Source organism: Haliotis asinina, chromosome 6 (assembly GCF_037392515.1).
Source record: "Haliotis asinina isolate JCU_RB_2024 chromosome 6, JCU_Hal_asi_v2, whole genome shotgun sequence".
In the NCBI taxonomy this organism is placed as follows: domain Eukaryota; kingdom Metazoa; phylum Mollusca; class Gastropoda; order Lepetellida; family Haliotidae; genus Haliotis; species Haliotis asinina.
Window position 1 is genome coordinate 30,365,202 of NC_090285.1, and position 15,976 is coordinate 30,381,177.

At 37.7% G+C, this 15,976-nt stretch overlaps 1 protein-coding gene across 5 annotated transcripts in view; it reads right to left on the reverse strand.

Moving 5' to 3' along the window:
* LOC137288236 (synaptotagmin-1-like) overlaps positions 1–15,976 on the reverse strand; it is a 93,576-nt gene that overhangs the window by 39,667 nt on the left and 37,933 nt on the right. For 2 of the 5 annotated variants that reach the window (XM_067820686.1, XM_067820688.1), the window contains exon 1: positions 13,214–13,305. The exons of the other annotated variants lie outside the window; for them this stretch is intronic. The gene's annotated coding sequence lies outside the window, so the exon portion shown is untranslated. Of the gene's footprint in view, positions 1–13,213; positions 13,306–15,976 lie in introns of those variants that run through there. 5 annotated transcript variants of the gene reach the window in all.

A 15,976-nucleotide genomic window follows, 5' to 3' on the forward strand; every position in this document is an offset into this window, starting at 1 on the left:
GGGCTTTCATTGGTGGGTGAGAGTGAAGCAGGCAACTTTTTGGCAACTTTTAATCACTTGGTATTAATTAACCACACATTTTTAAAGAATGAATTTGGTGTTCCGCCTAAGAGTGACCATAAGTCTTTCATATGTAATGGTTAAAAGAGTACAAAAAATGTGAGTTTATTCATTCTTTAACAAGGCAACTGTTTCACACTGCCAGTACTCTGACCATATGGCATGAAATACATTACATTAATAAGAACACTGTTCTGGTCTGGCATATACCTAAAATCTGAAAGGCAACATCTTTGAGTTCATCCAGTTCCCCAAAGCTAAGCAGAATACAGAACATGGAAAGTAGGACTATGAAGACAGTCACATATGGCAAAGGAGATAATATTTTGCTAATGTTTCGTAAGTAATAAAAATAATACTAAAGGATGTGAAATGCAATACTACTGTATCTACCATTCACTTGTTTCATAAATATAGTATTACAAAGGACGCTGTACAGTATTCTCTATTTATATCAGAGTGGTATTTTAACATTCATAATGTTATGTGCTTTTTTGTCAATATTTAACAATATTTTGACATGTGCCATGTTTACCATCAATGCAACATCATTTGATAAGGAATAATTTGTATTTAGAACATATTTATATAAATTACCTATGTAGAATTTCGTTCTTTTCCCTTGAAGTGTATGCCCACACTATCTGTGTGACATTTGTGTCATACATTTGAAAAGCATTATTTATCATATGCATGTACCTTGTATACACAGAAGCATTTTAACAGTGTACAGTGCATCACTTGCCTTCACAGTCAGGGTTTAGATTTTCTAGTCATGAGACTCAGAAACTGATAGGGTCAACAGTCTAATATGTCTAATGTGGTACATTACTACTGGGTTATCTCTTGTAGTGGTCTGTAACCAGTTTTAAATACAACACACCATTGATTGTGTTGTATATTCATTTTCATTCCAAATATTTTTCTGTATTCTCACAAGAGATATACTCATCTGTGTAATTTTATAGCTGTATCTACTACCGGTAAAAATCGTCTGCAAATAGTAAAGAAATTATGTTGTACATTTTCTCTGCAATAATCAAAGAAAAATTAAAACATGGGAAAAAGTAAAGGACATTGAGTATATTCTTGTTCTAGACAAAATGAGGATGAGAAATACTTAGATAATGTGTTTCCACTGTACATTTGTACTTCCCTAAGGCACTTCCCTCTTTGCTTTCATAGCATTTTGCCAAACTGAAGCTTGCACAATTGGACACATTACAATAGCTCAATAACAAGAAATATTTAGATTTTGTCTTTTGTGACATCCAGTGACTTTACACCATTGTAGGTTAGGATATTCACTCAGAATATGAGTCATTAATACGGTATTCCGATTTGTTACTGTTATCCTTTTATAAATGCCAAAACTAATTAGAACAATCCTAAATCCTTGTGGTACTATACGGAGAGCTCAGGTCACAAATCAGTTGGAGCTATGCAACATTAACTTCGGACAGTCCCTACATGGGTGACAGCTTGACTCAAGATAGTTTCTAGGACATCAGTCCTGCCCTACAAGGAAGCACATGTGATACATGTGGTCTCACCTTAGGCAAGAGAGTTTGCTCAGAGTTGCCTCTGTTCACCCAGCAGAAAATGGTTACCTGCTTGGAAAAAGTCATGTGAGTATAACCTTCTAGCACCTAACAGGCAGCTTGGGTTGCCTGGGGTAATGATATTCAGATTCTGATTTCAAGGTCAAGAGAACAACCAGTCAGATGGATACTTAGTGCTACATAAATGAAACAACATTTTCAAAAAAATGGGTATTGTAACAGAAATAATGAAACAATAATGTGATGTACATCTAGGCTATGTAATAAAACATCTGACATAGTGAACCCTGAGTCATATATTCTTTAATTTGAAAGACACCTTCATTTTCCAAATTCAGCTAGCCCAAAGTAAAAACTGGGGATTATAACAGGAGTCATCAGAAGATGATATATCCTCACAGCCCTCACATCTTTGAACGGACAAATCATCTAACAGTTACTAGATTTTTTGGGGGACAAAGTCTGAATTGTTTCCATGGAAATCATGAATGCCATATATCTGTAAACAGCAAAAGGCATCACTTCAAAATCCGTCTCATATATCTGCCAAGATCTGTTGAAAGATCCAGAAATGAAACCCATCCCTCCCTTTCGAGACTAAGTCCGAATTGTTTCCATGGAAACCTGGAAAACTAAAAATGCCAAAGCAATCTGTAAATAGCAAAAGGCTCCACTCTGGGGTCTACCTCACATAAGGCGCGAATCATTTCCATGGAAACCAAGAATAATAAAACTGAGAAAAATCTGTAAATAGCAAAAAGCACCACTATAGCTTATGTTATATATATCTACCAAGTTTCGTTGAAAGATGCCAAATTGTTGTTTCAGTTGTGCTCCAGAAACGAAGGTCACCCCTCCCTTTGAGACTAAGTTCAAATCATTTCCATAGAAACCAAGAAAAATACAAATGACAGAAATCTAGAATTAGCAAAAGGTACCACATTAGATGTTTGATATATGTGCCAATGTTTTTTTAATTATTGAACGGTTTTGGAGTTACGCACTGGAAACCATATGATTTTGGACGGATGGACGAACAAAAAGACGAGGCACTGGCTATATCCCCCAGCATTATATGCAAGGAGGATAAAAATCAGTGGGTAACCATCCTGCAAATGTACTGACAAAGAAATCAATACGCTCGTTAACAACAATCACTGGTGACATTGGGCAGGTTTCCATTTTGTCCCTGTTACCATGACGTGATAATCCCTTAAACAAAAGTGGATCAAGGTGTAGCATATTCAGACATGTGACAAAGGGAAATTTATCACTGCTATCTCAAATCAGAAGAGGAGGGAGAGAAAGTCAGGAAGGAACACTTCTTTTAGGAGATGACTAGAAAGTGATTTTTGTCTTTTTCATTTGTTACATTTTTGCTACAGTTTTTCCTTCATTCAACTTGAGGAACCCATTGACTGAACCAGTTCCAGACACACAGTTGGTTATTGCAGAAAATGTTTCCACTGCTAGGCCTGAAAGCCAGATACATTTGCGCATGATATGCACATAGGTGATTTAGACAATAACTAATGAGTGACAGGGAATTACCAATTATCTTTCCCAAGTTATATTAATTACATAATTCTCGAGTCTTTCCAAGAATTACACAATTAATACAAGGGAAAGATAACCTGTCATTCCCCATCACGAGTTGGTTATTGTTGTTATTATCCATATCAGTTTTCGAAGTAAAAAACATTAAATGAAAACATCACTTTCTAAGAAAATCTGCAATGTGGGGTCTCCCGATATTCCAACCCATGTGATGTGGCTTTATTTCCAAGAATTTCATTGCATTACCGCTACCTTAAACCTGTGACTAAAAGTCCCTTTTGAAAAGTGTTTTTCTCCACTAACTTAACTGTGTAGTTTCTTAAATATTGATACATATTTGTTTTCTGTACTTGAAAGCCTAAAGGTCACATGCAACCAAAAAATCAAAAATAATTAAAATACAATTATCAGTTATTCATGGCATATAATATACATTGCTGCATGTAAAAAATGAATAAAAAATTATAAGCGTACAATCGCGATTCAAAAGTGCAATATTTTGTACTTGGGCTTACTTCCCTCAAAACAAGCCTTTTGGAGACCGAACCCAGTCATAGCGGGTGGGGGTGCACTCAACTGTAACAACGGCTTCCAACTGGCCGGTTCATTTGCTGATACATAGAGGGTTCATTGTGTGTACAGAAAAAGGATCTGTTTGATGAGCACTTTAGAAGTATGACGAGTCACAAGAAAGTAACATTCTTTATGGATAACAACTTCTTTAATTGTACTTGCTGCATTGTTTCAGTATTTATTCATATATTGTTGTCAAACAAAATCATATGCACTAGAAGAAGTTGTTATCCATAAAGAATGTATATAGAGATGTTGGGTTTTGTAGACACATGTTCTCTGAATTTGTGTTCGATTCAATCAAAAATCATCTCTGTAGATGGTGAACTACTGCATGGCTGGAAACTGTCATTCGTCTAAGTATAAAGCAGGACTTGAAACTGACAAGAGTTTGCACCAGTTTCCGTCAGATCCAGTCATGCGAGAAAAATGGATGTAGTTTATTTGCAACCCACAGACATAAACACATGTCATATGTACAAGTATCACACCTGTCTAATTACATAATGTGGCAGAGACAGGACTCGGGTTCACGAGTCATAAATCAATTTATTTTCTTTATGGCGTATTGCGTGATAGGTGTTAATTTCAAATTGCATGTGGTCAATGATTGAAGCTGTGTATTGCATATTTTCGTTAGCAGACAGGCAGGCAGACATATAGGTGTCAATAAACCAGGCATTGAGCTTTCTTTGTGACAGAGGCTGCATACCACAATCAACAAGTTTTTTTTATATAATGAGTAGATTATTTACTTGTTTGTATACACAACCACGACTAGACTACTGCTCACGACCTCATACTCCAGGCAGGCATACTGTTTCAAGCTCCACGAACCTATTCACTGTGCATGCGTCATGGGCGCAATGCAGCACAGCTGTTGAAACCACTTTTTCCCCTAGCGCTGGGGAAATTTAGTGAAACGTTTGAACTCCGATTTTGCAGGCTTTTTTCTCATCACGTTTTTTTCAACTTTATAGGGTGAATTGGCATTTTTGATGATTTGTTTTGGTAAGTGCATACCGAAAGGTATCAGAATCTGCAAAGTTGTATTCTGCGTTGCATGTGACCTTTAAACCATGTATTTTAATAATGGCAAACAAAACCGTATTTCATCAAATTTGTGTGCAAGTGGATCATTTAGAAGTGCGACGTGACAGTTTCAGGTACAACACATATGCGAAACCTTGGAACTTAAATCCCACCTTGTTCAGTCCTTCCTACAAATAAATTGACCATTATTTTCACAAGGAGTGGCATTTCCAAAAAACGTTCTTAGGCTTCACATGAATTCAGGCACACGTATTGTATTACCTTTTGCAATTATTCTGTGTTTTTTTTGTTTTTTGCAACCGTGTTTATAGTGATGTACTTATAAATACAAAACAAAACTGAGTTTATTGAGTAGCCAAATTATTTTTCTTATTCTCGTGTACAAGATTGAGTGCAAAACAATGAAGACACTAAAAAGATGAACAAAGCAGTTCATGGCCGGGAAGGCTAAAATCATGATGCTTCTCGGTTCAATGAGGGTAGCCTTCACGGTACTTCCAATGCAATGTTATGGCTGAATGAACACAGCACACCTCACTCAGAGGCACTGACAAATTACAAAGAAAACAGGATTAAAGTGAACACACTTTAATCTGGGCACATCTAGAAATACACAAAGAGTTATTTACATATGTGTTATTTACATATTTTCACATCTAATCTTCAGTATATATTTTATTGAATTCGACATAAAATTATGATTATCCATGGTAAATAACATTTGTGTCAATCTGTCAGACAATTTGAGAAGTTCAGGCACATGGTCTTTGTAGGCGTTCCTTCAGTGCCACCTTAATGAGCTTGAGATCGTCTTAGAAAATTCACCCCAAACTTTATGGTTTATAGCGAATTTGGTAGAGCCCCATAAAATAAAATAATCAATACATTGTCATTATTTTGAAATTTAGAACCTCAAATCTTAACTTTCTGATCAAACCTGGCAGATGGCAGAACACACCAAGAGAAAAGAGATTATGTAGACTATGTAAATGTAATTTAGCTGGTGACGAACACCATTATCTTTTAAAATGTATATCACTTATTTTCAACAGAAAATCATTCATTCAAAAAAAACATCAGAATTGGACCATTTTATCAACAATTAACAAGGTCATGTTGCCTGTCAATTTTAAACAAATGTTTAGCCCGCTTTATCGCTCACCTGTCTAAATTGTTACGTATATAACTCATTATCATGCAGATGTATATTCTTTGCTCTTGTACCACCGATGGTGGTTTATGAGAGAAAAGAAGTTGAAGTATAAAGTTATAAAAATGCAAAGATTACAACTGTTTTGAAAAGAATTCTCTCTAATCTTTAGCTTTGGTGGTACTCTCCTAACAAGCTCTCTTCTGAAAACCAGAATATACATTTTAGCCTTCCTGGGACATCTGAAAAATATATTTTAGCCTTCCCAGTACGACACGATTCCAGCATATTGTTTTTAACCAATGAAATCATTTATTTTCTGAAGCAGCGATCAGCATTCAACAAAAGGTGTAACCTCCCTAGGGACATACAGGAAAACTACTACCCGGTGTCCTCCTTCCCATATGGGTAATAAATCCATAACTGGGGTGAAGTACAGAGAGAGAAGAAAATCTGACCTATGAAGGATCCTTGTAGAAGCCCATAAGCAAATAGAGTCCTTTGCAAAGATATGTCATCTGTAAGAACAAACTGACATCTTCCTGTGAGATCCATTCTTCTCCTAACTAATCCAGTCAGTAAGTACAGTTTGTGATAAGCTGACCATGTCACTAAGTTTTTACCAGTGACTGAAATAACCGGTCAAAATGCTAAGCAGCAGGAACCAGTTTATTTATTGATTTCATGATACAAACCCAAGACAGGACAAAACTCAATGTTTGCCAAGACCAAATGCCCCCAACTCCATTGTTGGTTGATGAACGTTATGGATTGTCCTGCCTAACAAGTAGCATGTCGTTTGGATGGTTGGTTGGTTGATTGGTTGGCTAACACCGAAATCAGCAAATATTCTAGCTATATGGTGGCAGTCTGTAAATAATGAGGTCTGGACCCAACAATCCAGTGATCATCATCATGAGCATCAATCTATGCAATCGGGACATGATGCCATGTGACAACCAAGTCAGTGAGTCTTGGCACCTCATCCTGTTAGTCACTTCTTACAACAAACAGAGGCTAAAGAAGACAAATTCAAATCCACAACTTCATGGGTATGTTGTTTTGTCAAGTCTACAACAATACATGTACACTCTACATAATTTGTTACAATGTTACTGATTTTTTCTTGCAAAACACATTTCAGTTTGTTCAAAACTGAAAAAATAAAAAAATAAAAGTACTCCATGGTTTCCATTTTCTGACAAATAATATCATTTATGTCTATTATGTCTATAATTAATGTTTATTATCTATTGACAGTTTTTTAACCTTTCAGTTCAAAAAGAATTGGATGAAATGAGGCTCTGACAGCCAGCTGTAGGTTGAAATAGTACCTTCAGCAGAAGTTCTGCTGAGCAGAGGCATGAGTCACAAGTTACTTTTATTACCTAACAAGGATGATACATATAAGTACATCTCCAACAAGTTAATCAACGCAATTCACAAAGACTGAAAACAACTACGATGAAAGCATATTTCTGCTGGCAAGAGAATGACAATGTTTTCTCTGTTGATGAAACAAGACAAAATTGTCTTTTATCATTCTTGAAGATAAGTGACATAATATCTGTTTTAAGTACTTTTTACACTACCAAATGGTGCCTTGTACGGCAGTGTGATCAAGTCACTCCATCAACACTGGCAGGAGTATGTGGACCTTGGAGTGTAATCTGCAGTGAATAAAATGCTACCACCATCCCAGTCAATGCAGATCCTTGTAGTGGCTTCAAACATGTTGAAGTATCATAAAAACTGTGCTTATAAAATACAGATGTGTTTGCCCATGCATCAAGCAATAGTAGAAAAAAATTTACATTGTGTCAAACATAAACACCTTCTCTACACCTGTCTACACACAAACATCCTCTAAATCCCCGTTTACACACAAACATCTTCTGCACCCCTTTCTACTTACACACAAACATCTTCCTGACCCCTTTCTACTTACACTCAAACATCTTCTGAGCCCATGTCCACACACAAACATTCTCTGTATCCCTGTCTACACACAAACATTTTCTGTACCCTTGTTTCCACACGCACGCACACACGCACGCACACATTCAGCACTCTGTCCACACACAAACATCTTCTTTACTTCTGTCTACACACAAACATCTCCTGAAACCATGTCTAAACACAACCATCTTCTGCACCCGTCTACATACAAACACATTCTGTCCTCCTGTACACACACACACACAACCATCTTCTGCACCCATCTACATACAAACATATTCTGTACTCCTGTACACACACACACAAATATCTTCTTTACTTCTGTCTACACACAAACATCTCCTGTACCCATGTCTAAACACAACCATCTTCTGCACCCATCTACATACAAACATATTCTGTACTCCTGTACACACACAACCATCTTCTGCACCCATCTACATACAAACATATTCTGTACTCCTGTACACACACAACCATCTTCTGCACCCATCTACATACAAACATATTCTGTACTCCTGTACACACACACAAACATCTTCTGCACCTGTCTACATACAAACACATTCTGTACTCCTGTACACACACACAACCATCTTCTGCACCCATCTACATACAAACATATTCTGTACTCCTGTACACACCCACACACAAACATCTTCTGCACCCGTCTACATACAAACACATTCTGTCCTCCTGTACACACACACAACCATCTTCTGCACCCATCTACACACAAACATATTCTGTACTCCTGTACACACACACAAACATCTTCTGCACCCATCTACATACAAACATATTCTGTACTCCTGTACACACACACAACCATCTTCTGCACCCGTCTACATACAAACACATTCTGTACTCCTGTACACACACACACAAACATCTTCTGCACCCTTGTCAACACAAACAAACAACCTCTTTATTCACTCCTCAACACAAAATCATATGGTGACAAGCAAATGTGATAAGAAGATTAAAGGAGTATTAGAAAGACCTCTGTGAACATAGTAAAAATTCCCCCAGTGTTAATACTAATCTCCAACTCAATATTAGATGCTATTCTTATTGATTATACTTGAGAAAAGATTGCACATTGCACTCCAAAGTGAAAATATGATTACATGAGAGATTTTCACTTGAATGAATGATGGTAATCCTTACTACAGCATTAAACCATGCAGTCTCATCCATATTCTTGCTTTCTGACTGGGTCCTAATCTCTCATTATGAAGCCAGCTAGTCATGACTCTGAGAGGCTCAGACACAGCTCTGGCTTCACACTTACCTCTGCCTGCCCATGGAATACAGCTGCAATCAATCGTTGCTATGACTACTCTGACGCAAGTAGACATAAAGCGCTCTGCAGAAAACACGTAGAAAGACCCTGTTGTTCAGAGTTCATGAAACAGTATGGGCAATGATTGATACATATATTGCAAAGCAATTCAAAAACACACATACATCAAGCATGCATGACTGAAAAGACGTATTCATGGACTATTTAAACAGTAATAATGATACAGACTATATAGAGATCATTACAGCTCAAACTAATTAACACTGCATACAAGCAGCTTGGATAAATCAATGAATTGTTTATTCTGAAAATTTTGTAATGAAATAGAAAGATTGTTTTTAACTAAAGCCTAATGTTTTAAAGGGTTTCAATGACAGTATTGATTTTCTGTCCAATTAGAGGTTTCCTTGCAAAGCTGAACAGGGAGATGTCATACCTTAAAGTCTTCACAACAGTCACACATGGAACCAAGTTGTGTCAAAGATCAGATGACCTCGGAATGAATGCCAGTGACAAGGTGGTAATACACATAAAGATATATGTCTCAGAATGTATTCAATGATACCACACAAGGAAAACACTCCCTCTCGTCAGTGATGATAAACAACACATTGTACATCCTAGGATTCATGACAGCTAGAAAAACATATTTCCACCTGTATGATGCAACACCTTTCAAAAATATATTGCTATGTTAGGAAGATGTGTAAATACTGTTTCCAATGAATGTGGCCATATAACACTGCAAATAATGTGTCAGTATGTAATTGACATGCAACAGTTGTACCTGCATTACAATGTTTTGTACAATGTAGTGTATCGTTGGTTTTAAGCTTACACTTATAGGATGTGATGTGACAGAAGTGAGTTTTCATCCAAAAACAAAATACACAAGACTCTTTTTCTGCACTGATACAAGATAAATGACACTCTCCATCATAAATTTTCTGTCATTCAGATTATTGGAAAATGAACTGTAATCAGTTTTTCATGGTTGCTACTAAAACTACCTTCAAATCCCAAACCATTCCTATGTGTCTATGATTAAAACCCACCAGATTTCAGTTGATATAAACATACACCCTGCGAAAATTGAACCTAAACATGCAACCTGATGTATGAAGCAATGAAAAGGTTTGCCATGTCACTGCATACAGCAAAATGGCAAAATATACTAGGCATCAGTAATAAAGCACGAAGCATTCAATATGCTGTGTACCCTCCTCATGCATTCAAAAACAGATGCACCTTGTTCTCATGCTCCTTATCAAGTTCATATAGAAAGCTTGCGGTATATCATTCCATACATCTACTACAGCTCTGTGAAGTCCTGGGAGATTCACTAGTGCTGGGTGACGTGTACAAACATTGATGGAGTTCATCCCTCAGACACAGTCATATTGGGATTAGGAAGCATGCTTGCCACGCCTTCGGCTCTACACCTAGCTGCCTATGGAATTCCATGACAAGCCTGGCCCAGAATATGAAGCCTAGCTTCATCGTCTTGTAGTAAATAGGGCTGACCATAAAATCTGTATATAGCTTGAGGAATGGTGCTGCTATAAGAGCCAGAACCTCTTTCTGATAACACTGTCCTGTCCCGATTAAAGTCAATCAAAATCAGTTATACATGGCCCTAGTAGTGTCTGTGATTTGTTCTCCATTGAGATGATAAATCTTTTGCCAACCATCATGGAAGGACAAACTGATTCTGCTTTCATCTGTGAAGAACACACAAGACCTCTGACATTGATCCCCTCAGCCATGGTGTCCATTCCATCTTAAACCCTCCTCAGCAGCCTGTGATGTGGTGTTGTTGGTGCACGAACTGCAGGTCACCTACAGCGGAGTCTGGCTACCCTTAAACACAGGCGAATGGTGCTCCTGGATATCCATACAATGTTAACAGTGAAGTGTTCTGCTCAGTGGATCTGCTGCTCTACATAACACAGTGTAAATCATGTGCCTATCATATCAAATGTTGTGACTGTGGGCCGACCTGCCTGACGTGCATATTCCACAGACCCATTTCAGCATGTGTCAAAACATATCTCATTTTTAGCTGTGATTTCAAAAAGGCACCTGAACAGTGAACGTGTGCACTGTCCTAAACTTTCCATAAAAAGAGCAACTTGCATGTACAAATCACTGACAGTCAGTGGCAGGTGGATTTCCACATTGACAATTTGAACAAAATATGTGCCATTTGTAATAGAATGTACTGGACGTTAAAGAACATAATAATGGCATATCAATGGCCTTATGTGTTTTGCCATAGTTGTTCAGTTGTGTGTATTTGAAACAAAAGCAAAGATTTAACAACTTCTAAGAAATGTTACTATTTATCATTTCACCCTTCATTAATGACACTTAGCATACATCCCGTGACACATATCAAGCAGTGTCAAGATCTCAATGTCATGCATGATGTAAGGTCCCAACATACATCCTGAGATATCAAGCAATGTCAAAATGTCCATGTCATGCATGGCACAAGGTCCCAATATACACTCTGATATGTGAAGCAATGTCAAGATGTCCATGTCATGCATGATGCAAGGTCCCAACATACATCCTGTCATATCAAGCAATGTCAAGATGTCCATGTCATGCATGGCACAAGGTCCCAATATACACCCTTATATATAAAGCAGTGTCAAGATGTATCTGTCATACGTGTGGCAGCATGTCAACATATAACATTAAAACTCAAATAACTGTTTTTTTGACAAGCAAAACGTGTCACATCAAAAATGGCTACATGTAAATTGACATGTTAAAAGTTGGAGACATTGTAGCACAAATGCCAACATTTTACAGTGAGCATTTAGCAGATTACAATCATGATGTAGACAGACAAATAAGGTTGCATGAAAGAAATCGAACAAGGGTTACAACTTGAGCACCAGACAGTCTTACAATTGTGTTATGAACCCATGTCCAAAGTTGCTCTCAAACTGGTACTAGAGTATGGAATATGCTTTACTGACATCTATATGTTAACCCACAACTGACAGAACATCACATTTCTGCAACATGTCACTGGCATCAAGAGTAGCACCGCTGTACCAGTTATTGTTGGGCACCATTTTCATGAGGTTAACAATAGAAAAAAGTGGCTAAGTAATTGTGTGGGATTTGGTCACCGGGGAAAGAACATGATACATGGATGTATCACTGGTCATGTGACTTGGAGGCACACATGCTGGCATTGGATGTCATTTTGAGTTTCAGGATGACAACATGAACAACCACCAACCACCATATTTCACAAAAATTAGGAAGAATGGGATGGAATGAATGGAGTGAAACTCATTGATGTTTGTTTGTTTGTTAATGCTGCACTTAGCAATATTCCAGCTATACAGCAGCAATCCATCAAAAAAGTCAAGTCTGGACCAGACAATCCAGGGATCAACAGCATGAGCCTCAATCTACATGATTGGGATACAATGATATGCAGGAAGTCTGATCACCCAATCGTGCTACCATGTGACATGTGAAACAATATATTATTCACAGACTCTTACTACTTGCAACAACATCTACAATCACACACCAGTCAGAAAGAGCATCACTTACACATGTGCGCTCATTACATATAAGATTACTGAAAACACTGAGGTAATTACTGTGCCAAGAAGACACGTATCCATGAATGTTTCTGCCAGTGCTGAATATATTACAAATGTTCACAAGATCTGTACTTTCCCCTACAGCATATTGATTTAGTTTGCTATCACTAACTTCTCACATACAATTCAAGTAATATCTTCAGAGTAGTACCTTGCAAAGAATAACAATTTCTATATCTCCAAGAAAGCTTCACCTTGGTAAGGAGGCCATGCAGCTGCCATTGCACATATGATTACCAAGCTAGAATGCTGCCATATTACTCTGCTGATTACATCCGAGACTGGACAAAAACAAATACCACCACTTGGCAATGTTGTCCAGAACTTCATAACACTGACTGAGGGTGCTCTCACTTACCTGTAACGTTGACTATATAGCAGGGTGTGTACTCACAGGATCTCTGCCTTCATGTATGCATTAATAATGATGCCAGCCACTCAGCCAACAGTGCTCTCCCTTTACTGGATGGGCTTAACTATTCACATATTTAATGAGCTCCACTGGAGACAGATCACACAGACAAAATGTGTGTGTCTTCAATAACTATTAAGTTTCAGATATGGATTATTCTACGAAATTCTATCCATTGCAGATATTACAGTTTAATTCATGTTTGAGGAAAGGAGATTTAAAGCCACAATTAAAAGGGACCCAAACTGCAATAATACGCAACAGAAACAAATAGTTGCCTGAGTTAACAGATAGTTACAAATAGTTACAAACAGTTATCTAAGGTTGGTAACCTTGCCAAAAGTAAGGTTATCTGTGAACACATTGTATGAACATATCATCAGTGGAAATGGTGTTGCATTTTTAATGAAACCAAAAATGTCTAAGTAATATAGCTAGTGAATGGTTAGAATTTTTAGGGTACTAATATGATGATTTTTTATTTGTTAAAGTAAAATCTCCTTGAACTTTAAGTGCCACTGTCACCCTTTATTACATCAAGGGATCAAACATTTCCAATCAAATGACTATATAAATTTTCAGGAGAAAATGATACTTCCTGTGACTGATATGGATTCAAATAATATGTCCAGCATATTTTCCACTTTCAGCTTTGTGTGCAAACATATAAGAAATTATCTTAACTTACACAACCATGTTGGCTACCCATTTGTTAAAACCAGTCGGTATATTTTTCTATGTTTAACTAGACCGTGTGCATCCTTAGTAACAACATACCATCAAGAGTTATCTCCCTTGTTTTCCTGTTTGTAAACAAACACTAGACAACCACGTAATTTGTTGTTCCAACGATCCCCTTGGAGTCAAGACTCTCTAGAAACCCATGCCATCACCAAGCAAGAGTTGCAATCTATACACAGTGTACAAAAATCACTCAATGCCACTGGGGTCACATTATGATGTAGTCGAGGTGTCAGTTCAGTGCATCTCAAATTATGGCTGTCACTGATCATCAGAGTGTATACATATTGTTTCTCTCTGTTTATCAGTGAGTAGGTGATTCTGAGAAAGAATGTATCGGACAAGCTATCCAAAATAAACTAGCATAAATTCACCTTCTCTTCTCCTATCTTCTACTCGCCCTGTCTTGATGCTAGTGACACAAAATGACTTTGCCGGAATCCGCCATGACACTTGAAAGCGGCGATCATGACCAATGCCCTGACTTTCACCTGAGAGGGGTCAGAGGTCTGAAACGCTGTAACTTCAAGGACACAAATGTCACTTTCGTAGCAGGGTACAATAAACAATCCCACCATTCACTTCTGCTGTATCCATGTCTTTGCCTGTTGTAGGGTATTAACACATCTACAGTAACCCCTCACTTTTTTTCAGTCTAATGCAAGTGTCGTCTTCAAGGTTTGTGCATTCCACTACAGGTCATGCTGACCTAACCTCAAGTAACCCCTTGTTGATGAAAGTTTCATGTTAACAGACTAGCCGTTGCTTTCGTTGTTATGTGTTATTTGAGAGTTCCTTAATATACAAAAGTTTGACAATGAATGACAGATTGGACTTTGAACCTTTGATTTCACTATTTCTAAGGTGAAATGTGTGTATGAGGTGACCATTCAAACACAAATAAGAAATCGCCATTTAGCTTCAATATGTATAAATGCTTTATTTCCATCTAGAACCGTTGCACTGTACTAGACCAAACTTTTTGTGCTGATTGCTACTCGAACTTTGATCTTGTTAGATATTTAACTCGGACACATTATAAGTCTCCATATCAAACTTGTGAACACATGGTAACTCAAAATACACAAAGACACCAGCGTTGACATATGACCAACTCCTTCACTCTAGTTACCTATCACTGAAACAGATCATAGTGACATCCATTCTCTTGTCTTTATATAAAAACAACAGGGAGGGTTTCACATAGAACTCAACTTACTTGGGAGCATTGGGCAACTTACGACGTTATCAAGACTCCAAGAGCTGTTTGAAATGCAACAAATACTGTTGGCTTACATGCTTTGTTGAAAAACCATTGTTCCTTGTCACAACTCTTCCTCAACTCAGAAGTCAAACAGGGAAAGCAAGAGCAAGAGGACTTGCCTTGAAAAAACATCAGTAAATGTTCATATTTTCATTCACAAGCACTTGATGAACAGTTGCAATGCTGCAAAGGCAGAAGAATAAGCCCTTGTGTGGCCATAGGGAGGAACAGCTGATGAGACAAAAGACCAAAGGTGTTGACCACCTTCACATAGCCTGACCAAGTCACTATCCTTAGCACAAAATGCTGTTCGCTTCCATAGTTACAAAGTGTTCTACCAAATTCAAGCACCCTGCAGAGTGTGGCTGGACAATCTCCTAAGTCACCTACTAAGACACATATATCAGCAGCTCCTCTGTCACTCCTGCAGGTTCTTGTAGGAACCACGGCCTCCACTGCTCTACAGCATGTGGCAAGTGTAGGAGTAAAAGATGTGCCAATTTCAATGTTCTTGTTTGTTAAAACATCCAGATGCATTAATTTTATTGGCTTCAGTGAAATCATGTTACAGCACAGTACCATTTTGAACAACCCTGTTAACTCACTAAGGACAAGAGCTGTGTATGTGCGGCAAATTAATTAGCTTCTCACCACAAGAGCAGCGTATTGGGGGTAATAAAAAGCATATGCGTTTTCAAATTCAT